This window comes from Eubalaena glacialis, chromosome 18 (assembly GCF_028564815.1).
Source record: "Eubalaena glacialis isolate mEubGla1 chromosome 18, mEubGla1.1.hap2.+ XY, whole genome shotgun sequence".
NCBI lineage: Eukaryota > Metazoa > Chordata > Mammalia > Artiodactyla > Balaenidae > Eubalaena > Eubalaena glacialis.
This window is the reverse complement of record NC_083733.1, coordinates 4,201,917-4,224,499: the sequence shown is the minus strand read 5'-3', so window position 1 is coordinate 4,224,499 and position 22,583 is coordinate 4,201,917. Positions and strand designations below refer to the sequence as shown.

The 22,583-nt window shown below is 52.9% G+C and overlaps 1 long non-coding RNA gene across 1 annotated transcript in view; it reads left to right on the top strand.

Moving 5' to 3' along the window:
- The first annotated feature begins 15,748 nt into the window (after positions 1-15,748).
- Positions 15,749-22,583, top strand: part of LOC133077533 (uncharacterized) — a 54,051-nt gene continuing 47,216 nt past the window's right edge. The window contains exons 1-2 of the long non-coding RNA XR_009697779.1: positions 15,749-16,216; positions 20,908-21,005. This is a non-coding gene — a long non-coding RNA (uncharacterized LOC133077533). The remainder of the gene's footprint in view (positions 16,217-20,907; positions 21,006-22,583) is intronic.

The window sequence follows — 22,583 nt, the reverse complement described above, 5'->3', positions numbered from 1 at the left end:
GGGATCCAGCCCGGCAGGACTCGGCCCGAGCTGGGCCAGGTGGGTGGTTAATGTGAAGGACGAATGAGTCAGTTATGGTCATACAGCATCATGACCCAGTCCCTAATCAATTCCCAGGAGGAGGAATTAGAAAGTGGTCTTTGGGTTGTCACTTCTCCAAAATGAGAACATCTACAGCTAAAAAGGAAGCCCAGTCCTTTTCCTGACACTAGAATAGAGGCTGCCCATCAGGGGTCTTCAGGAAGGAAGGGAACCCACTACCTGGGTTCAAATCCCTGCTCTACGTTTAGAAGCTGGGCCACCCTATTCAGTGATTCAACCTCTCTGATCCCCAGCTTCCTGCCCTATACAATGGGGACGACAATAGTACACACCATATAAGCTTGTTGTGGGGACGAAATATGATATTTCATGTGACACTCTGGCCAGAGTAAGTGCTAAACAAGTGTTAGTGAATTTTTAATAAATGGGTCATTTAAGTTGTAAAACTCTGTGGTTTCCCAGTCAGTCTGGCTGCTCCTCAAAAAGTTATAGAGTTACTGTATGATCCAGCCATTCTACTTATGCACCCAAGAGAAATGAAAACTTAGGTACACACAAAAACCTGCGCACGGACGTTCATAGCAGCGCTATTCACAGCATCCAGAAAGTGGAAACAACCCAAATGTCCATCAACGGATGCATGGATAAGCAAAACGTGGTCCCTCCACAGAATGGAATAGTATATTGGCCATAAAAAGGGATGAAGCACTGACACAGGCTGCAACGTGGATGAACCTTGAAAACGTTATGCTCGGGTGAAAGAAGCCAGACACGGAAGACCACAGCTTGTAGGATTCCACGTATATGAAACGTCCAGAAGAAAATCCATAGAGACAGAGAGCAGATTAGTGGTTGCCGGGGCTGCGATGGGGGTGGGGGGATCGGAGGGGATGGCTAAGAGTACAGGGATTCTTTTAGGGGTGATGGAATATTCTAGAAGTCATTGTGTTGATGGTTGCAAGACTCTGAATAGGCTAAAACCCACCCAATTGTGTACTTTAAAAGGGTGAATCGTGTGGTGTGTGAATTATATCCCAAAAGAGCTCCTTTAAAAAAAAAAACCCATGTTTTCCCCATGAGACGCCCTAAAGCTATTTTTTAATTGTTCATGAGGGGCGGGGAGGGAAAGAGTGACCTGTGAACATTTTGATTTTTTTCCCAAATTGACCCCTAAGCAGAAAAGTTTAGAAAAGGTACCTGAGTTCAATTTCATCTCCAAGTTAGGGCTCTGTCCTGCAGCCCGTCCTTCAAGGTCAGCCCTTCATAACACAGCAAAGTAGAGCAGCCCATCAAATTGTGGGTTGTTTTTTTTTAAAGGCCACAGACTTTCCAGCTGGATTTTGTCTGAAAACATCATACAGTCCCTGAGGTGGGTTAAGCCCCTAAGATCTTTGGGGGCTTGGGGCTAAATTATCAGCAGAAAAATTGCAGCATCTCCAGGCCCAGGGAGCCAGGCTCTGTGTCTACAGCTGTCCTTGCAGGCAGCTGCTCGGGAGGCCTGCCCTGGCCTTATCTCCAGGAGGAAATGTCCCCACCCTGCTCCAAATGTTTGTCCAGAAGGATAGGGCCAAGCAGAGTCCCACATCCCCAGCCAGAAAGTCTCCCCCCACCCCACTCTGGAGGAGGAGTGTCACCAGGGAATGGATGGGGCTCCTGGCACGTGTGCTTCCCACGGGGACTGAAGGATTCTGTCTGCAGCCTCCCCTCTGGCTCAGATCGCCCCACACCTTCCCATCACCATCTCACGACTTCAGTTTCAGGGCTGGGGGTGGCCCTAAGGTCTCAGAGCCTGCCCCTACCCCCAGTACAAACTTGTCACTTCTCCCAAGTCCCCCACACCCCAGGGCCTTTGCACAGGCTCTCATGGGAAGGTTCCACCAGGTGCCAGCTGTGTGCCCTTGGACAAGTCACTCCCTCCCGGGCCTCAGATCCTCACTGGTCATTTGCGGAGCTTCCTCAATGACCAGTGGGGATCGGAGGGCCCAGAGTCTCAGGGTGAGTTCGTGTTCTGACTGCCTCATGCCTCCAGGATTGCTCTTTCCCCAGAGTCAGACTGCTAACTGCCCGCTCATGCTTCCAGCTGCAGCTCCCCTCCTGACGTTGGAACCTTCCGGAATGTCCTGGCACTCTCAGGTTCCTAGGCCCATCTATGATGGTCTGGTGGCCTGTTTGCTTCTTGGCCACACTGACAACACCTGGAGCGCAGGGCTCACGGGACGGTCCCCCTTGCATGTCCCGTTCCCCAGCCTAGCCCGTCACAGGCTTTCTACCGAAGTGTTTAAGGGAGTGAGTGAGTTTCCAAAATACTTCCTCTTCCACGATCTCACTGGGTCTTCCCCGGCACCTGGGCACAGGAAACAGGCTATTGCTCCATTTTACAGATGAGAAACTGAGTCTCTGAGCTCTGGGCTCCCAGCCAGCCTGCTCCTCCTCCTCAGCTTCTCCCAGTTTTCCAAGACGGTGGGAGAGGGCAAGGGTGGTGCCGTCCGCGGCCCCTCTGTGGCCCCTACGGCTCCTTGAAAGGATGCTGTTTCGGCGAAGCCTCCCAGCCCGGCCAGAGCAAGAGGTCACGTGTCCTCTGGCAGAGAAGAACCCGTCGTTTGGGCCGGGCTGTGTGCGTGCTGAGTCATCACTCCTGGCCCCGGAGTCCCTCTGCCCCCCGCCCAGCTGCCGACCCACGGCGCCAGCTCCGTTTCTCTTCCCATCAGGAAAGAGAGCCGTGGCCTTAGGGGACCCCGAGGGCCACCCTTCTAGAAGCAAACACGGACAAGCTGCTCCGGCTGGCGGAGGGCATGGCTCTCTGCAGGCAGTGGAGCGGCTGGAGGCTGTTCCTGGCCAGCCCGGGGTCCAGCCCCCGCTCCTCTGCCTCCCAGTAAGGTGACCTTGGCAAAGCACCGGACCTCTCCACCCATTTCCTTCCTGCAACAGGGGCGAGGGGTGCGTAATCACACCCACCCTTCTTCTGAAGGATGATCATGAAGTTTAAAGGTCATGTAGGCCAGCGAGCGTTGGGCAGGGTGCCCGGCACACAAGAAACCCTTGGTGAATATCACTTATTTGTAAAAAGGTTGCTTATTTGTAGAATTCATCAGGAATCCTCAAGGAAGAGGCAGAGTACGAGAGAACTGTGGTTTTGGAGTCAGAGAGGATAGAGGGCTCCTCAGTGAGTGGGGGCCAGGAGCCGCGGTCCCGCTGGACGCTGGGGTTGCTGAGGCCTGGGTGAGAGCGGACACTGGGAGTCGGGGAGACGGAGCCTGGCCTGGGGGGCTCAGTGAGACCAGCCACTCTATTAGAGAACAGGGAGGAAAGAAAAGGGGTATCTAGGGCTATTGCAATGACCGCTGGATTGGATGCACTCGAATGCTCTCTCAAAGTTCCCTGGTAGTTGCAAGGCAGAGACTGACGGGTTCTTTGAGGACTTGCTGAGCCCCATGGGGCCCGCGATTTATCCGGGTTACATGTGATTGTCATTGGGCAGCGGAAGCTAAGTCTGTGCTCGGTAGAGGATGGCTCCAAAAAGAGGCCTCTTGAGGCCACTGAAGGCCTGGTCTAAGAGGAGGGCCTGCGGGAGCAATGAAGAGCCCAGGGCTCTGTGGACGCAACCAGAAGGACCCAGGTGAGCGGCAGGGCTGTTTCTCCCTAGCACGGTCTCCTACGGCCGCTGTTAGCAAACTGTCGCAGACCCAGCACCTTAAAACCATGTAAATGTGTTCTCTTAACCCTTCTGGAGGCCGGAAGTCTGAAATGAGTCTTAAAGGTAAAAATCAAGGTGTGGGCAGGGCTGCTCCTTCTGGACACTGCAGGTGGGGGGAATCTGTTTCCGGGCCTTTCCCAGCTTCTAGAGGCGCCCGCATCCCTTGGCTCGTGGCCCCTCCTCCATCCTCAGTGCTCATCCCTCCAGCCTCTGCTTCTGTCCTCACATCTCCTTTCTCTGACTCAGACCCTCCTGCTTGACTCTCATGAGGACCCTTGTGATGACACTGGGCCCATGGGATAACCCAAGATAATCTCCCCATCTCCAGGTCCTTAATCACATCTGCAAGGTCCCCTTTGTCGTATAAGGTCACATAGTCACAGGTTCTGGGGACTGGAGCATGCATCTCTTTGGGGGCCACTATTCCACTGACCACACACTCTGGACGTGCATAGTTGGGGCAGGCAGCCTCTGCCTAATGACGCTGTTGGAATATCATTCACACAACTTCAAGTCTAGGGTTTTAATATAACAACTTCTCTTCCTGTAGATGTCACCAATATCCATCCCCTTTCTTCCTTTAACAGTAGAACGCCTCAGCCTTCATTGGGCTTAAGACTGTTCATTTCCCAGCCTCCTCTGCAGCTAGAAATGATCGCGTGACTCTGTCTGGCCAACAGAGTGTGAGCAGAAGCATTATGTGCCACTGCTAGACTGCACCCTTAAAAAGAATGGGCATGGGCTCCCTTTGCCTCTTCCCTCTTCCCACTATCTGGGATGTAGACATGATGGCAGGGGCTGGAGCAACCACTTTGGATCCAGAGATAAAAACTACGTGTTGAAGCTCACAAAACTGCCCTCCTAGCAGTCACCTCCCTCCGGACTGTGAGAGAAGTAATATCTTATATTGTTTAAACCAGCGTCTTAGGGGGCCTCTTTGTCACAGCAGTGTACACAGTACCCTGACTCAGACACATGGGCCTGTTTATCTGAGAGGCTGCCTTGTTCTGCCCACTGCTGAGGACTCCAAGGGCTCTGCCACCTCTCTCCTAGACCTCACCCCTGCTGAGCTGGTGGAAGCTGCAGGCAAGGTTATTAAATTCTTCCTATCTTGGGCAGAGAGGGGAGACTTTCCCAAATGTGCAGGCTCAAAGCCCTGGCCATGGACCAGCGGCCTCAGCATCACCTGGGAGCTTGTTAGAAATGCAGAGGCTCTGGCTCCAGCCCAAACCTTATGCGTCCGGCTCTGCATTTAACACGACCCGCAGCTGATGGGTGTGCAGCTGCTGTTTGCAAAGCTCTGGTCTCAGCTCTTCAGATTTTGTACATGTCCATGCTGAGACCCCTCCCACTCCAAGTGAGTGGATATCAAGCTGTCCCCTGAATCTCTAGGGTTGTCCAAGGGCCTAGACCCCTCACCCTTGCTTTAATGAAGGCAAAACCACATTTTTGGTTTTGTTTGATGGGGTTCTGCATAGACTAATTTTCTAAAGTGAAGAAGTATGGAAGTCCTGGTTCTGGGCCATGCCTCCTCTGATGACAACTGCGGGGATTGCTGGGGGCTCACAGTGCACAAGGCAGCAGGGGTGGCAGCCAAAGACAAGTATCAGGAACCCCCTCTGTCTCTCGGGCGTCTATACGACATTTCCCCAATTTCCTTCGGAGGAAGCGATCTCCATGGGTGGAAAGGCCTGGAGTCTCATCTCCAGGTGCATTTGAGACCATTCATTCTACTTCATGTTGTTTTAGATCATTTTTGTTCATTTATTAGTGGGTGAGTGTTTACCAAGTGCCAGGCAGCGTTCTGTGCAGTAGGAATACTGCACTGATCGTACCTAACAAACTTCCCTCATGGAGGTTACATTTTACCATGGGTGTGTCTGGGGAAAAGATTTCCAGGCAAAGGGAGCAGCCAGTGCAAAGGCCCTGAGGTCAGAGGTGCCGGGAGCGTTTGCGGACCGGCGCGGCTGGCTGGCGTGCTGTGGCTGGTGGATAAGGGAAGACAGCAGGAAGGATGCGGGGAGGTGCGGCAGTCATAGATTTACGGGGGTGACTGGCCTGGTGTAGCAGGTAATGCTAGATGTCCTCTGCCCGTGTCCCCTCTGAACTCGCCATCGTGATTCATGCCAACGGCTTCTTACCTGCAGTGCCTAACCAAGGGCTTTCTCTGGCCACAGGAGCAAGCTCGGGGTGCAGCAGGGGTCCCCAGAGGGGCCAGAGAGTAGGGTGCCCCGCTCGTGTCTGGCTTTAGCACTGAAAGTCCCAGAGCCCAGAAAACCCTCAGTCCCAGGCAGACCGGGGCAGGTGGTCACCTTGCAGAGGAGTTAATGTCCAGGGAGCAGCCCTCAAGCAAGGAAGGACGAGGATGGTACATAAACCCCAGGTCCTGCCCCTCCCATGGGACAACTCAGTGCCACGCCCCAAGTCGTGGGGTCCCCAGCAGGCTGCCCGCTCCGGACCGCTCTCTTTATCATCCTTCCCCTGCCCGCCTCCCTCCGGCACCCCCTCACTTGTGCTTCCTGGGAGCACCTCCCCAACATGCTATTTGTACCAAATCCTTGTCTCGGGCCCTGTGTCCAGAGAACTCAACGTAAAACACAAGGCAGAGGGGATTCATAGATATTCATTAGAATATGGGGTGGAGCTATAGTTGCCCTGACTTGCATGCAAGGTTCTTGGAATTTGCGGGGGTGTCCCCATCCTGAGGCCCCTCCGGCCTGTGCTAAGCCTGGCTTTGAGTCAGAGTGGATATCACAGCTGAAAGGCCGAAACACAGGGTACCTCCCCAGACTCTTAGGTCATCCCAGCTGCCCTGCCATGGCCGCCTCCCCTGCCGACCCTTCACCTGCCCCTCCCAACAGGAGGCAGCCAAGGTCACAGGCAAGAATGAATGGTCTGTGTCCTCGGCCGCAGCCTGGGTCACTGCCGGGAACCCCTGGGCTCCCCGAGGCCCGGTCAGCATCCCTGTGCCGACCCTGGCCTGCTGCCGGCTTGGTGGGAACCCAGGGGCTGCGTGGGGCTGCTGGCCCCGGCCTGCACTTGCTCCTTCTCTCCCTCACTTGGCTCTGCCAGTGCTGACCTTGCATCATTCCCTTGGCCTCCGGCCCCTGGCCTCTCTCTTCCTCTTTCCACGGGGAGCCCAGATGTGCTGATGAACTTACCGGATGGCAGTGGCCCTTCCCTGTACTCTGACCTGCGGGGCCCTTGGCTCAGCCGGCAGCTGTGGGCCGGTGTAGACTTCCTGGGCCAAAGTCAGGGGGTTCCCCTCACATCGCAACCCACAGAATGGTGGCTGCTCTAGAGGTGTGCAAGGTGGCGAGCCGCCCTGCCCTCCTGCAGCCCCGTCCTCACGCTCATGGCAAAATCCAAGCCCCCTTCCAGACCGCCCCGGACCCCGGCACACACAAGAAACCCTCTCTCACTCATTTCCGGAAGCCCCTTTCCCAACACCTGAATTCCATCCTGCTTCCATATCAGTTCACAGAAAGTTCTTTTTTCCTCTAACTAGCTTCACAGCATTGGCTTAAGATTTTCCTTTGGTCATGGTGATGAAAGAATGACTCAGGTGAGGGGTTGGCAAACCATTTTTTTCAAAAGGAGGGTCCCTTTTCTTTCAGATGAAAGGACTCTTAGATTCAGAAGACAACCCTGCCTTTAGCTGACTGTGAGCCTTGAACAAAGGAATCCCTTGGCCTTTCTTGAACCTCACCTGTTTCCTCCATAACAAGTGACCTTCCTGTCCAAAACTGGAATCCTGGAGCTATCAGTTCCCTTTGGAGACTTTGCAGTATGAACTCATATCTTATGCGTAGGGAGAAAAAGTCCTTTACTGTTCACCATGTTTCCATTTTATAAGAATAGTAACGGCGACCATTTTTAAGTGTTTATGATGGGCCGTGCTCACAACCTCCCTGTGAGGTGGTCCAACTACTGTCCCCATTGTATAGATGAGGAAAGCGGGGCTCAGAAAGGTTAAGTAATTTGCCCCAGGACACATAGCAGGACTCAAACCTAGATCTTTCCAAGGGCCAGAGGTGCCCTGGGTGACTCATTCCGGGTTGTCTAAAGATTCCTTCTGGACTCAGCATTTATTTTACTCTTCTGTTTTTTTGTGGGTTTTGTTTTTTCCAAATCAGAACTGGTGGTGGTTGTTCTGATTTAGCTGGGGCCTGGTCGGACCTCCCCAAAGCAGGAAAAGACGCCTTTCCAGGATAAATGGAAACCGTTTACACAATAGTTGTCAAATGCTTTAGCAGGAAATAAATCATATAAGATAACACTGGAAAAGCTGAAATGAATCTGTGTGGGCAGCTGGGTTTAACCCCCAAATTAGTTCCAGCCTCTTTAAAAAACAATTTTCCCCTCTCTTTTCATGTTTGCTTGTTTCCATTTTTTTTTTCCCCTTGCGTAAATTTTGCAGACCTGGCTTTCGGAGAGGCTGCTGATGAGTCAGTCAGACCATTCTGCTTATCTAAATGCTAACCAGGGCCACCCTGGTCCCCAATTATCTTCATTCCCGCAAAGTCACCAAGGTGGGGGCGGGGAGGTGATGTCCAAATGAGTTGTAGTTCATGGAAGTTCCCTACCCATGGGCTCCAGATTTGGGGGCCCTCCCTAGAGAGGCAACAGACCATGCCATCAACCGGAGCTCCTCAAGCCCCTCCACGTTGAGGGTCCCAAACCAGACCTCCTGAATTGGCAAAGCCCAGGTATCTGCATTTTGATGCACACCCCGGTTTTCAACCCTGGCTCTCTTGAAGAAAACCTAGGCATGCAGAATCCTGTACCACAGTTCCCAGAGCACAGGTGGGAACCCAAGACCTCAGGAAAGAGTTCTTTGGAATGCTGCAGGACCCTTCAGCCCTCCACCCCGACCCCGCCTCCCGAACCCAGTCCGAAGGGCAGCTCTGCCCATGCAGGGTGCAAGCCTCTGAAGGTTTCAGAGCAGCTGAAGCACTGTGAAGATGTGCCCCTGCAACTTTCAGTCGCTTCAACATTGACAAGTAGCTGCTGCTTGTTTCTACTTCCTTTTCCCTCAAAACATCACAAGTACAAGAAAAGTTAGGAATTCTGTCATCCACAGGTCTCTGAACATGTTTACAATAGGAGAAACCAAATGGAGTCGAGAAAAACCCTTTATCAGGGGTTTCCAATGATCCATCCATTTATTCAACAAATCCTTTCCTGAGTTCCCACCGTGTACAAGGCATGGACAGACGTGAGTAGCCAGACACACCCCTGCCTGCCTGGGCTGACGACCAGGAGACAGACCTGTGATTCATTGTTTAACCAGGGGCTCCAAGAGCCTATAATGGGCTCCAACCCAGTTTAGGGAGACAGGGAATGTTTCCATGAGCTCTGAGCGGTGTGGGGAGGTGGGGAGGGAAGGGGGCTGATGAGCATCCAGACAAAGGCCACAGCCCAGGGAAGGCCCCCCCTAGTGGGGAAGGCTTGGGGCGTACGAGGAAATGAAGCCCGGGGTCTGGGGAGAAGGCCTAAGATGAGGCCTGATGCACCACATGGAAGGTTCCGGAACAGCTTCCCATCCTCTCCATGTCTGTCTGCACATCAGACAGGACCCAAGCGAGATCTGCCTCCTCAGCTGACCCTCTGGCCACCAAGCGTGACGTTCCCACCGTGCTCTGGGCCCTGTCCCCTCTCCTGCGGGGACGGCCTCTCCTCGGGCCTTCTGCATCCCGTGGACAGCGTTCCCACCGCCAGGGGCATCGGCGGAGACTCGGAAGTAGGCTAACAGCTTCCAGATGTCCACGAACCCAGCCTGGCTTCTAGAGGGACTGTTAGGCTCTCTGAGGTTTATAAACAGCAGGATCAGTTCCCCTCCTGACCCTCGTGAGGCCGGGGGCCCCCAGCCTGGCCGGCTGAGCACGCGGCCATCCCCGGGGATCTCGATGTGGGCCCTCCGGTGTTTCTGCCCCGATCGGGATAGGAGGGGCTCCTAATGCCCAAATGGCCGGATTCTGTCCCAAAAGAGAGATGGCTGGAGGCAAATCCGGCGAACCCGAGGGAAGGTTGGCTGAGCTGGGAGGATCCTGGCTGTGCCTTTGACACGAGCATAGCACCACTGCCACCCACAGGAAGCCCCAGCCTCTACGACCCCACCCGGCCCAGACACACGCCACGTCTGCCGCCCGCTGAGCTGACAGCAGCCACTCTGACCTCGGGGCTCAGCCCGGAAGCGGGGTGGGGAGGGAGGGCTGGTTCCGGAAGACAGGACATGTGGCCTATCTTTCCAGATAGATGTCAGCAGCCCTCCCTCTGACTCACTTGGTGGAAGATGCTCACAGGAGCAGCGCCCCCCCCCCCCGACCCCGGGAGGGCCCCAGGCACCACGAACTCAACACACAGATGGCTCACCGCTCTTCTTCCAGAAGCTTCCGGGGGCCTTTGTGCTCCAGGCGCCGGCGAGTCCCACCATCAGCCCAGTCCTGCAGAAGCTGGGGCACCGCATCCTTTTCCTCCATTCAGGCGATGCCACCCTTCCGAAATCTCCGCACGTCCCGAGCTCCCCCCGCCCCTCCTCTGCCCACACCCCTCCTCCTCTGAGCGGCAGCTCCAGCTGGTCTCCCCGGAGTTCAGTCTTGCCCACTCTTGTGGGTTTCGTTTTCATTTTTAAATACTTTATTGAGGTGAAATTACATAAAATTAACGCTTTTAAAGTGATCACTTCAGTGGCATGTAGCACGTTCACAGTGTCACCTCCATCCGGTTCCAAAACCTCCCCCTCACCCCAGAGTAAAACCCCACACCCGTTAAGCAGTCTCTCCCTCTTTCCATCTCCCCCAGCTCCTGGCAACCACCAGCCTACTTTCTGCGTCTATGGGTTTATCTCTTCTGGATGTTCCGTGTAAATGGAGTCACACGATATGGGACCTATGGTGTCTGGCTTCTCTCACTTGGCATACATAAGGTTTTCGAGGTTCATTCATGTTGTAGCTGTGTCAGTGCTTCATTCTCTTTTATGACCTAATCATATCCCACTACCAGGACAGACCACCCTTGGTTTATCCATTCACTGGCCCATGGGGAGGGAGAGAAGGAAGGAATCGCACCTCCTCCTAGGCCAAAGCCTCTTCCGCTCCATTTGGGGGTCTCCTCAAGGCCCCCCGAGTTCCTAACGCCACGTAGGAGCGGGTCTCCCCGTTGGCTCAGCTCGTGCGCAGCCGAGGCTGTTGGTCAGGGAAAGCCCTGGCCTCTCTCCGAGGACTGAGTCTTCTTCTCAAAGCCGATTGACATTTCCACTTAAAAAGACTGTTGTCCAGCCTGAAAAAGCCCACTGTTTCCTGCCTGCCTGTTGCTTGCTCAGCTGTGGCTGGGCTGGGCCAGGCCAGCTCAGGGCTTTCGACGTGCTGAGCCTTTAAATGACCCCCGATCTGGCCCATTTTTAGCTGCTTTTGGCCCACCTACCATCTGTAAGCCATTTCCTGCCCGCAGCTGGCGCTCTCCTCTCATTTACCAGCAGCAGAGCCATGAGGCTGGGCTGCAGGGCAGATCCGGGGTGGGACCGGCAGGTCAGGAGCAGCGGATGGGCTTGGCCAGAAGCTGGCACTTCGTCTCGATCACACTTTAATGCCACCTCGCCTCGGTCAGAAGGGTATGTGGTTAATTTCATGCTGTGGACAGGCCCCCACGCCAACCAGAAAGAAGTTGTACCAGGGCAGCCTCGGGTGCCCGAGCGGATTGACGGTTGATGGTCACAGCTGACAGTATGAGCCCCCTGCTTGAGGCTAACAGCAGGCCTAGCAGGCCAGACCCTGGGTCATCGTGCATTTATAAAGGGGGAAACTGAGGCCCCTGGGGCCCTGGCTGATGCTGGCAGAGTCGGCCAGCTAATTCCCCTTCCCTTCGCCTTCCATATTCAGGGCAAACTCGTTAAGATGTTTTTCCCTCCTGAAGCATTTCCGTGTGTACCACGCGTGATTCCTGCATGTTGCAGATCATGCTGGATCAGGCTGAGGCCGGGACCGGGCCTGAAATCACACCCTTGCTTCATCCTGTCCCGTCCTGCCCCCGGACTCCCAGGCCGCGATCCCAGGAGCACTTCCGTATCGCCTGCCTGCCAAGCCTCACCTCGGGGGTGTGATGTGGGGACTCTGACCCCAGACACTGTGTGTTTGGGGGTTTCCTCCAGCACCTATAGCATAGTGAGCACTTAATTGATTTAGTCATTTATCATTTAATCATTTATTCTTTTACTAAATAGATATTTGTTGAGCACCGACTGTGTGCCGGGCACTATTCTAGGTGGTAGGAGTGTCCATGCTCGTCTGTCTGTGTGTGTTTCTGAGTGTGTCCGTGTGTGTGTGTCTGTGTGTTTCTGAGTGTGTCGGTGTGTGTGTGTGTATTTCTGAGTGTGTCGGGGGGTATGTGTGTGTGTTTGAGATATTTCTATGTGAGGAGCAGGTGGTGGGTCACACAGGTGACAGGTGGCAGGACTGTTCCTTCTCCATGTCCCTCACAGGGGGCAGGGGAGTTCTTATCGTCATCGGGACTGAGGGACCCCAGCTAAGGGAGCAGCCGCCGTCTCAACTTTGTGGCAGGGGTCACATTGGCAATTAAAGGCTCTCACCTAGGCAGTGACGTGTCCCCACCACAAGGGGGCGGAAAACGCAATCCTACCAGGTGCCCGGAAGAATGAGGTCCAGAGATATTCGGAGACCGGCACTAACGGCTACTATCACTGCAATATGGGCGTTGTGTGGGCCTGAGGGTCAGCAGTGAACACGGTAACTCACGCACTGACGGTCTAGCTGGGGAGACAGACAGTGAACGAACCACGACAAAATTAATGATTTAATTGCATCTATGGCAAGGGCTACCAAGAAGTGCAGGACACCAGGGCACCAAACACGGCCATATAACCTCATTGGGGGTGTTGGAAGACCTCCCTCTGCGGCTGAGCTGATCCTTAAGATAAAACCTAAAAGATGATGACTAGGGTTCTGTAGGTGAAGATGAATGGGAGAGCCGCTGAGAAGTGGGCAGAGTGATTGCAAAAGCCCTGTGGATGCAGGAAATGTCCTCTCCAGGAACTGGAAGAAAGCCATCACTGCTGGAGCACGGAGCATGGAGATCGAGATGAAGTTGGAAAGGTCAGCGGCCAGATCATTCACGGCCTTGTAAGCGGGTTTATGAAGCTGGCCTGTATCCTAAGAGCCATGGGGAGCCACGGAAGGTTTTCAGAAGGGGAGTGGGGTCGGGGGTTGGGGGTGGGGGGGTGGGAGCTGGACAGCGCCCTCTGGTGGTGGTGTGAGGACTGGCGTCCGCAGTGCTCTCGGCCAGGGCTTGTCCTGGGCTTGGTTCTAAGCCTTCCCTGCGGGCTGTGGAGATGCAATCCTTCTGAGACTGCCCGCCCCGTTGATGCTGGTGGACACAGCTCACAGGGGCCAGACTCCCAGATGGCATGCCACCAAGCCACGCTGTCCAGGAGACACCAGACGGACATGCCAGGGCTGCGTGGAGCAGACCCAGACAGCGAAAGGTCTGGCTGGCCTGCGTTTTCTCCAGCGGGTGCCTGGTCTGGGTCTGACTTCAGACAGGACGGGAGGGACCCTGATTACCTTCCCGTTCCCATCCTGGGTAATCTCAGACCTCACATGGGTGTGTGCTTGTGAGTGTTCGGACAGACACCGCCCCCCCCTCCCCAAACGAAGGCCGATGGAATGATGACCACTCAAATCCCCCGTATTACCGAAGGCAGATAAACCCCAACCAGCCAGAAGCAGGGGATCCCGTGGCCGCTGCCCCCACCCTCTCTTGCATGCTTGTGGCCTGTTTCTGCCTGAAACGGCAAATGCTTATCACAGGTGAGTGATGAGTCATGGCTTGGGTTCTTCCTCAAAGGACAGCCTCAAGCAGGAGACGTTTATCAGCTGCTTTTCTTCTTTATTTTCAGACAGGGCGATTGAGCCAACTGAACTTTGTGGAAAGGGAGAGGAGATGTTTTTCCTCCTTCATTTTCGGAAAGTGTGAGCGTTCCAAAGTGCACTCAAGGCTCCCTCTGGCCCCGGAACCCAGTTCCCCTTCCCAGTCGCCAGTATCTGCCCTTCCAGAGGACCAGGCACACAGCAGCAACCACGGATCCACCAATTTCTACATAAGTTGTGCTCCCACGAATATGCTCTTTTCCTTGCCGGCTACTGGCTTTACTTCTGTAGGGGAAGAAGATTTTGAAATAGCCCAGTAATTTTCTTCTGGGGTGCCCCCATCAGCACCCCTTCTGCTATCACAACAGGGCCACGAAATGTGGCTTGTTGCTCAGGGCAGAGGAGAATGACTCCAAAGGTATAAACATGCAGCTTTGAGCAGGAAAATAATTGAGTTTTCTTTTTAATCCTTGGTGAGACTGGTCTTGAAAGCCGGGCTTTCAAGCGTGAGTAAATATTCCTGGAATTCCCATTGCTGGGCCGTCTCCCATGAAGAGTCACGCATGGAGGACTGACCTTGGTGTGAGTCAGGGCGGGGAGGATGCCAGAGGCAGCCGAGGGAAGAGAAAAGCACATGGAGAGGAAGAGCCGGGGAGCAGGGCCAGTGGGAGAGACAGAGACGGGCTGCAGCCCTCTGCCGGGGAGACGGAGGCCCCATGCACCCTTTCCCTGCTCCCCGGTGGGCCTGGAAAGGTGGCCCATGGCAGAGAGCCTCATTGTGGGCCCACGCAGCAATCAAGGTCCAGCCCAGGAAGCAGACACCTTCCTGGGCATTTCAACAGAGGGTACTGAATGCAGGGAATTGATGATGCAGGTGATGGAATGGCTGAGAAACTGGACAGAGGAAGGGAAGGGCCAGGAGGGGATTTGAAGGCAAAGAGGCCCAGGACCCCACAGCCCAGCACTGCTTCCCAAATGGCCCCGAATGATAGAAATGGTGGAGACTGGGGCCCCAGAGAAGACCCCTGCTTCCCATGGCTTGTGAATGGCATGTGGGGTTTGAGAAGCTCCGTGTGCCCCAGTGGGGAATGTGGAATAGGGCTGAGGGGGCAGGTTGGTGAGCTCATGGGGGGAGGAGGTCACCACTGGAAGGACCACAGGGACCCTGATCAAGGATCACGGAACAGTGAAGCTGGGGAGCGGTCAAAGCAACATCTGGATTCAGAGAGTCCCCCAACTCAGATATCGTAATGAGAGTGACAGAACAGCAGCGTGGCTCTAAGGGATGACAAAGCCCTGCTGTGAAAGCCCAAGGACAGTTTGAATAGAATGAGTCCATGAAATGTGAGAGTAGAAAATAGCCATATTTCTAAGGAAATCTCTAATATGATTTCAAATATGAATGTGTAAATTAATAAAATAAATATTATGTACATATATTTTAAATGAGAGCAAAGAACGATCACGCATTTTTGCTCATCCGTAAATTTCAACCCCCCTGCACAGGTTGAGAAATGCCTGCCCCATGCTCCAGCTCTCCCAGCTCCCGAGTTACACGTTATTCAGCGGTCTCCTTGGCAGCTGTGCTTTTTCTGCAAACTCAGCATCCTCTTCCTCATTCTGCATTTTAAGTCCTTTTTTCGGGAAGGAATCCCTTCTTAACCTGGAGTGGAGCTGAAACTCAATCCCCCCCCCACCCCCCACCCCCGCCCCGCCAGTTGGCAGAAACATAGTTTACTAGTTAAGGGTATGCTAGCTGCCCTAACAAGCAAGTCTCCACATTTCAATGACTTTAAATGCAATTGAAGTTTGTTTTCTTCTCGATAATGGAGAGCAGGTGTTAAGGGGGTGGCTTTTCCACAAGGCAATTTAGCAACTGAAGGCAGGGAACTCTCTGCCAGCCCCCAGGAGCCCTTCGCTTCCAGCTGGTGGGAAGGCAGAGGGCAGGAAGGAGCTGGTGTGGGAGGTTTTTAGAGGAGCACATGACTTCCACGCGAATCCCATTGGCCAGAATTCAGTCACGTGACCTCGCCTGACGGCAAGGGACGCTGGGAAATACCAGTCCGGCTGTGTGCCTTGGAGGAGGCGGAGGAGGAGGAGGAAGTGGGGGGGAGGGGGTGAATAGCCAGCCGGTCTCCGTCACACACAGACCCCGTGAGATTGCCTGTGCGACGCCGTTAAACGTCCCCCTGTAGACAGAGCTGGGGGAAAGGCTGCCCTTTGGAACTTTGTTCCCATGTCCCGTGTCCCACGCGGCAACCTCACTTCAGTGCTCCCTGCGCAGAATCGGAGGACTGGCTAAGACATGGTCCCCGTCTTCCGGGGCTTTCTGTGTCCGCGGAGTCAGCAGACCCAGGAGGAGAGGACTGAGCGAGGCATGATGTCAGAAGTCCACACTGGCACCCGTGGGGCAGGAAGATGCCTCGGAGCTTCAGCTAAAGGCCCACAGCTGAGGTCAGCTCCCCGTTCTCAACAGGGCGGCCTGCCCTCTCTCCAGGGCGCACCCAGAGCAGCCAAGCCTCGGCGCCTCGCCACCGTCAGCCGGTCCCACCCCTCCAAGTGGGGCCGGGCCCTGCGAGCTGCAGCTTACGTGCAGGTGGGTTATTCATGTGTGTGGTCGCGAGTTCTGGCTACGGTCGAGTTTCCCACCCTCAGGTCCCACCGTGGGAGCTGGATAATTCCTTTCTGTGTGTGTGCTGGGTAGGGGGTGCCCTATGTACTGCAGGAGGTTTACCAGCAGCCCCGACCTCTCTCCCCAAGACACTCTTAGCACAGCTCTGAGTTGTGACAACCAAAAATGTCTCCAGACCTTGCCAAATGTCCCCTGGGGGGCAAAACTGTTGCCAGTCGAGAACCATTGGCCTGGAGAGTGGTTCTCACACCTGATTACACATTTGAATCACCTGGAAGCTACAGAAAATGACCAATCCAGACCCCGCAAGTCCACTCCTAGGTATGGGCCTGAAATAAATGAGGCGTGTCCACAAAAGACTGTAGAACTGTGTTCCTGTCGGCGTATTATTAATAGCTGATGGCTGGGAACAGCCCAGATGTCCATCCATAGGCGACTAGATGAACAAATCATATATATTCATATAGTGGAATAATACTCATCAAGAAAGAAAAATAAACCCAACAACAGGCATGAATTGCGCTGCTAAATTGAGCAAAGGAAGCCTCACACAAGAGTACATGTAGTATGATCCCTTGTAGATGAAGTTCAAGAACAGGCAAAACCAATCTATCGTGATAGAGGTGGGGAGAGTGGATATTTCTGGGGAGGGTAGTGACCGGAAACCTGAGACGCTGGGAATGTTCTCTCTTGATCTTCATGGTGACACGTGGTGTGTGCGGATATAACAGTTCATCGTGCTGTGCGCTTAAGATTTGCACACATAACTGTTATGCCTTGTGTTCGCTTTCTGTGACAGCTGTAATAAATTACCCAAACTTGGTGATTTAAAGAAACAGGAGTGTATTCTCTCACAGTTCTAGAAGCCAGAAGTGTGAAATCAGGTGTTGCAGCGCTGTGCTCTCTCTGGAGGCTCTAGGGGAGGGACCTTCTTTATCTCCTCCAGCTTCTGGCGGCCACGTTGCTCTCCTGGCTTCTGCTGTCACACTGCCATGTCCTCTGTGGGTGTGTAATCTCCCTCTGCCTCCCTTATAAGGATACATGTGATTGCATCTCAACCCACCAGATAATCCAGCATAATTTTCCCATCTCAGGATCCTTAGTTACATCTGCAAAGTCTTTGCCATATAAGGTAACATTGATAGGTCCCAGGGATTCAGACCTGATATGTTTGGGGGCCCTTATTCAGCCCAGTACGTAACTAAATTTAAAAGAAAAATTTTAATTACCAGTGTGATGGCCCCACCACACACCAATTGAATCAGACTCTCTGCTGTTTTTGTTGATAAGTTACACAGTCCTGGGCATAGGGGGTGGAGAGACACTGATCTGGAGGTTGTTCTTCCCTTGTCAGCGCGTTCGGGAAGGGTAGGGATGTGCCTTTCTTTCTCATCACTTACCGCAGTGCAAAGTTGACTTAACGAACTTGCTAAACATTGAATGAATTGATACATGAATGAATGTAGTTACTACTAAGATCTGTTTTTTGCTTGTAACACTTCTGACGCCAAACATGTAGATTTTCCACACCAAGCAATTCTCCAGTTCTCTGTGGACGCCAGCTGGGTGTCCTACAACTTAATTCGATTCTGATACCACCCAGAGTGAGAGCAGACCCCATGGTTAAGGGCTCAGTCCTGCAAGACTGCCCCCACTTCAGATGCCAGTCGCAAGTGGTGGGTCCCCAGCTCACCCACCCTTCTCTCTGACTTGGCAACAAATCAAGGAATCCCACAACCCCCTCCTCAGGTTCAATAATTTGCTATAATGGCTCATAGAACTCAGGGAAATACTTTCCTTACATTTACTTTTATTGTAAATGTAAATCCTTTACATTTATTGTAAAGGATACAGATGAATAACCAGACGAAGAGGTATATAGTGAGAGGTCTGGAAGGGTCCCAAGTGTAGGAGCTTCTGTCCCCATGGAGTTTGGGGTGCACACCCTCTCGACACGTGGGTGCATTCACCAACCCAGAAGCGTTTTCATGGAGGTTCCATTATACAGGCATGGCCGATAGCCTCATTTGCCGCTGGTGATGCCCCACTCGCCTCCCTGGAGGTCGGGGATGGAGCTGCAAGTTCCAATCCTCTAATCACATGATTGGTGCCTCCGGCAACTGGCCCCCATGGTGAAGCTCTCTGGGAGCCACCAAGAGTCAACTCGTTAAGCTTAAACTCAGGTGTGGTGGAGAGGGGCTTGTTAGGGATAACCAAGGACACCCCTATCTCCTCATCAGCAAAGTACACAGGTTTTAGGACCAAATATACATTCTTTTTCTGTCACAATATCACAAGAGAGGATGAGTGTGGCCACAGTAAATTGGGATGATCTAAAGTCAGAGGGCCCAGCTTCAAACCCAGCCCTACCGCTTATTGGCTGAGTGACCGTAACCAAGGCCCCTCGCCGTCCCACCCTTTCTCCTCACCAGGAAAGTGAGGACACTGCTGGGGGAATTCATGAGATGACGTCTGTCCCTGTGAACCTGCTTGAAATCCAAAACAAGTGCACGCCTTCCCGTGCAAAACATCTGATGCTGAGCCCATGGTAAATAGTGACTTCCCGGGTGAATCAAATAAAATCAAAAGATGCGGGGTGTTAGGCAAGTGGGATTTACGTGCTTGCCTCACTGTCGGCATAAAATACGCTCGCTGTAAATGTGCAGAGCTTGTGAAATAGCTGAGCGCTCTTTGAAGGCAACGAGGAGGGACCCTGGAGAATGTAAGCTGGGTCGGGGGACAGATTAGGTCCTTTTGACGATGACAACCGTAAAACCCTTTCCTGAGTCGAGGGTGATGTCCTAACCCGGTTCACTCTGCCTGCGTAACAGTATGCCCAGTGCTATTTAGTTTGACAGAGGAAAACAAACAAAAGAAAAACACCCAAATGACAACAAAAACCTTCTCAGGAGAGCTGGGAGTCTGATGGTCTTGCTATAAGACGTCCCGCTTGGTTTGGGATTTCAGGCAGGTCTCTGGGGGGAGGGGGGAGAGAAGGGCTTGGTCCCGTGGAAATTTCCTAGTAGGGTTTATTTTGAAGCAAAGGTTTGGCAGCCCTGACCCTGTCTCTTTGGCTAGACAGAGCTTCTTTGAAAAGAGTCAAAAACAGCAGGGATGGGAAATGGCCCTTGAGGGAGATGGTTTTAGTGGAATCCTCTTCTTCCAAGAAGAACTGCCAAGACCAGCCCGGGCATCCCTTGCTTTATGAAATTCAGCTCAGCTCACCTGTGGTCGGCAGAGTAATGCCCGCTGCCTGCCCCCACCCCAGCCTAATTCCCGGAATCGCTGTGTACGTGACCTGACGTGGCAGAAGGGACTTTGCAGGCGTGCTTGAGTTGAGGACCTTGTGATGGGGAGATGATCCTGGGTGATCCAGGTGGGTCCAGTGGAATCGCATGAGTCCTTGAAATCAGAGACCCTTTCCCAGCTGTGGTCAGAGAAAGAGGAGGCAGTGGAGCAGGGTCAGAGATGCAGTGTCACTGGCTTTGAAGATGGAGAAGGGGGCCATGAGCCAAGGAATAGGGGCCACTGCTAGAAGCTGAAAGGGCGAGGAATAGCTTGCCCCCTAGAACCTCAGGCAGCACCACTGATACCTTGGTTTAGCCCAGTGAGCCCCGTGTTGAATTTCCAACCTCCAGATGGAAGATGATGGGCGTGTGCTGTTGAAGCTGCAAAGTTTGTGGAAATGTATTGCAGCAGCGATAGAAAATCAAAACATCCCCTTTCTTCTTTTTTTTAAATTTATTAACGTATAGTTGATTTACAATGTTATGTTATTTTCTACTGTACAGAAAAGTGGTTCAGTTATACATCTACATATATTATTTTTCATAGTCTTTTCCATTATGGTTTATCACAGGATATTGAATGTAGTTCCCTGTACTTTATAGTAGGGCCTTGTTGTTTATCCATTCTCTGTATAATAGTTTGCATCTGCTAACCCCGAACTCCCACTCCATCCCTCCGCCTCCCCTTTGGCAACCACAAGTCTGTTTCTGTTTTGTAGATAAGTTCATTCGTGTCATACTTTAGAGTCCACAGATAAGTGATATCATATGGTATTTGTCTTTCTCTGTCTGACTTACCTCGCTTAGTATGATAATCTCCAGGTCCATCCCTGTTGCTGCAAATGGCATTATTTCATTACTTTTTATGGCTGAGTAGTATTCCATTGCATATACGTACCACATCTTCTTCATCCGTTCCTCTGTTGGTGCATGTTCAGGTTGTTTCCATTTCTTGGCTATTGTAAATAGTGCTGCTATGAACGTTGGGGTGCAGGTATCTTTTTGAATTATAGTTTTCTCTGGATGTATGCCCAGGAGTGGGATTGCTGGATCATACAGTAACTCTATTTTTAGTTTTTTAAGGAACCTCCATACTGTTCTCCATAGTGGCTGCACCAATTTACATTCCCATCAACAGTGTGGGAGGGTTCCCTTTTCTCCACATCCTCTCCAGTATTTGTTATTTGTAGACTTGCTAATGGTGGCCATTCTGACTGGTGTGAGAAATAATTGTAGTTTTGATTTGCACTTTTCTAATAATTAGCGAACGTCGCCTTTCTTGAGCACCTGCTGTGTGCCCATTCCTGGGATGGGATCCCTAATCCTAGTGACCACCTGTGACGCTGAGCTTGTGATCCCATTTTACAGGTGAGTAAACTGAGGCTTAGCGAGGTGAACTGACATCCTGAGAGGGAATGGGAACCCTTGGCTGACTCCAGCTGCCCTGGGCCTCGCGCTGCTCACAGGTAAGATGGGCAGGAATGTGAGCCTGAAGCATGTGGTGCACAGTAGGTGTTTAGTCAGTGTTACTTCTCTCTTTCCTTTTCCCAAACATCAGGTGTCCAGCAGGTCTGGCTGTGAAGTGGGTGATATTTTCTTCCTGACTGCTCTATAAAACCATTACAAAATCAACCCTGGTTCCCAAGGGCAAAAACCTTCCCTGATAGAGGCCATCACGGTGGGTAAAAGGCTCTCACCGGCAGAACTGGGAGACAGGTCTCTCACGTTGGCTCTGAATGATTGCTGTGTGACCTCAGGCTGGTTACCGCCCCTCTCTGGGAAGCGTGTAGTTTTGGTTGACTCAAGTCCCCCTGCAGTGTCAGTCTCCAGGGAGCCTGTGAGCAGACTCTGCTCCCCGTCCAGAGGACTGAGGTCAGGCCAGGCTGGTGGCTGCTGCTGTGTCTCTACATGCATCCTGGGAGGGCACACAGGGGCCCTCACAGCAAAGTCAAGCCCTCCTGCCATCCAAAAGGCCAAAGTGTGAATTTCCCTCTGCTGTGAATCTGTCCCCTTGGCGGGGCCGGTTTCCTGGCCTGGGGCTGAGGCTTTTCCTGGCCTTCTTCCCCAGGACGGTCCCCAGGTTATGGTCCAGCCCTGGCTGGGAACTAAAGGTCTGTGTTCTGGCCTGGCTTTGCCAGCGGGCAACTGGCTGACCTCCAGACAGTTACTCCTTGGAAGGGAAACGTGAGGGAAGGTGGGACAGCCCAGGGGTCCCCAGCTGTCCCTGGCAGTCCAACCCTTCTCCCAAATCTGGGAGGGCATTGTGCCTCAGATCCGTCTTTCTCACACTTTGCTGTCAGCGTGGGAAGGACCTTGGGGGTGGGGTGCCCCATAATGCTGGCCCGCTCAGCCAGCTTGAGTTGTGTCCCTTAGAAAGGTCTGTTCGAGTCCTAACCCCCAGAATCTGTGAATGTGACCTTATATTTAGAAATAGGGTCTTTGCAGATGTCATCAAGTTAAGATGGGTTCATACTGGATTAGGGTGGCCCTAATCTAATGCCTGGTGTCCTTATAAGAAGAGGGGAATTTAGACACAGACGCACAGGGAGAAAGCCATGTGACGATGAAGGCAGAGATTGGAGTGCTTCTTCTACAAGCCACGGAATCGTCCCTAGAGCCCTCAGAGAGAGCTCGGCCCTGCTGACACCTTGATTTTCGACTTCAGGGCTCCAGAACTATACATTTCTGCTGTTTTAAGAGCCCCTAGTTTGTGGCACTTTGTTACGGCGGCCCCAGGACACTCACACACCCACTGCCTGCTCTTGCCCATTTCCCAGTAGTCATTGCTTTGAGGAAACATGAGGAAATCACCTAGTGTCCCTCCAAACTGAACATATCCAAACGCGAGGCCTGGCCTTTACTCACAGCTTATGTCCTTCCTCCATTGTTGGGGGTTATCATTTTACAAAAGGATGCTAGTCAGAGATGGCCGTTGAACTTTACTGATCCTTTGTTAGTTCTCAAAAGACTTCTCTGGGACTTCCCTGGTGGCGCAGTGGTTAAGAATCCATCTGCCAGTGCAGGGAACACGGGTTCGAGCCCTG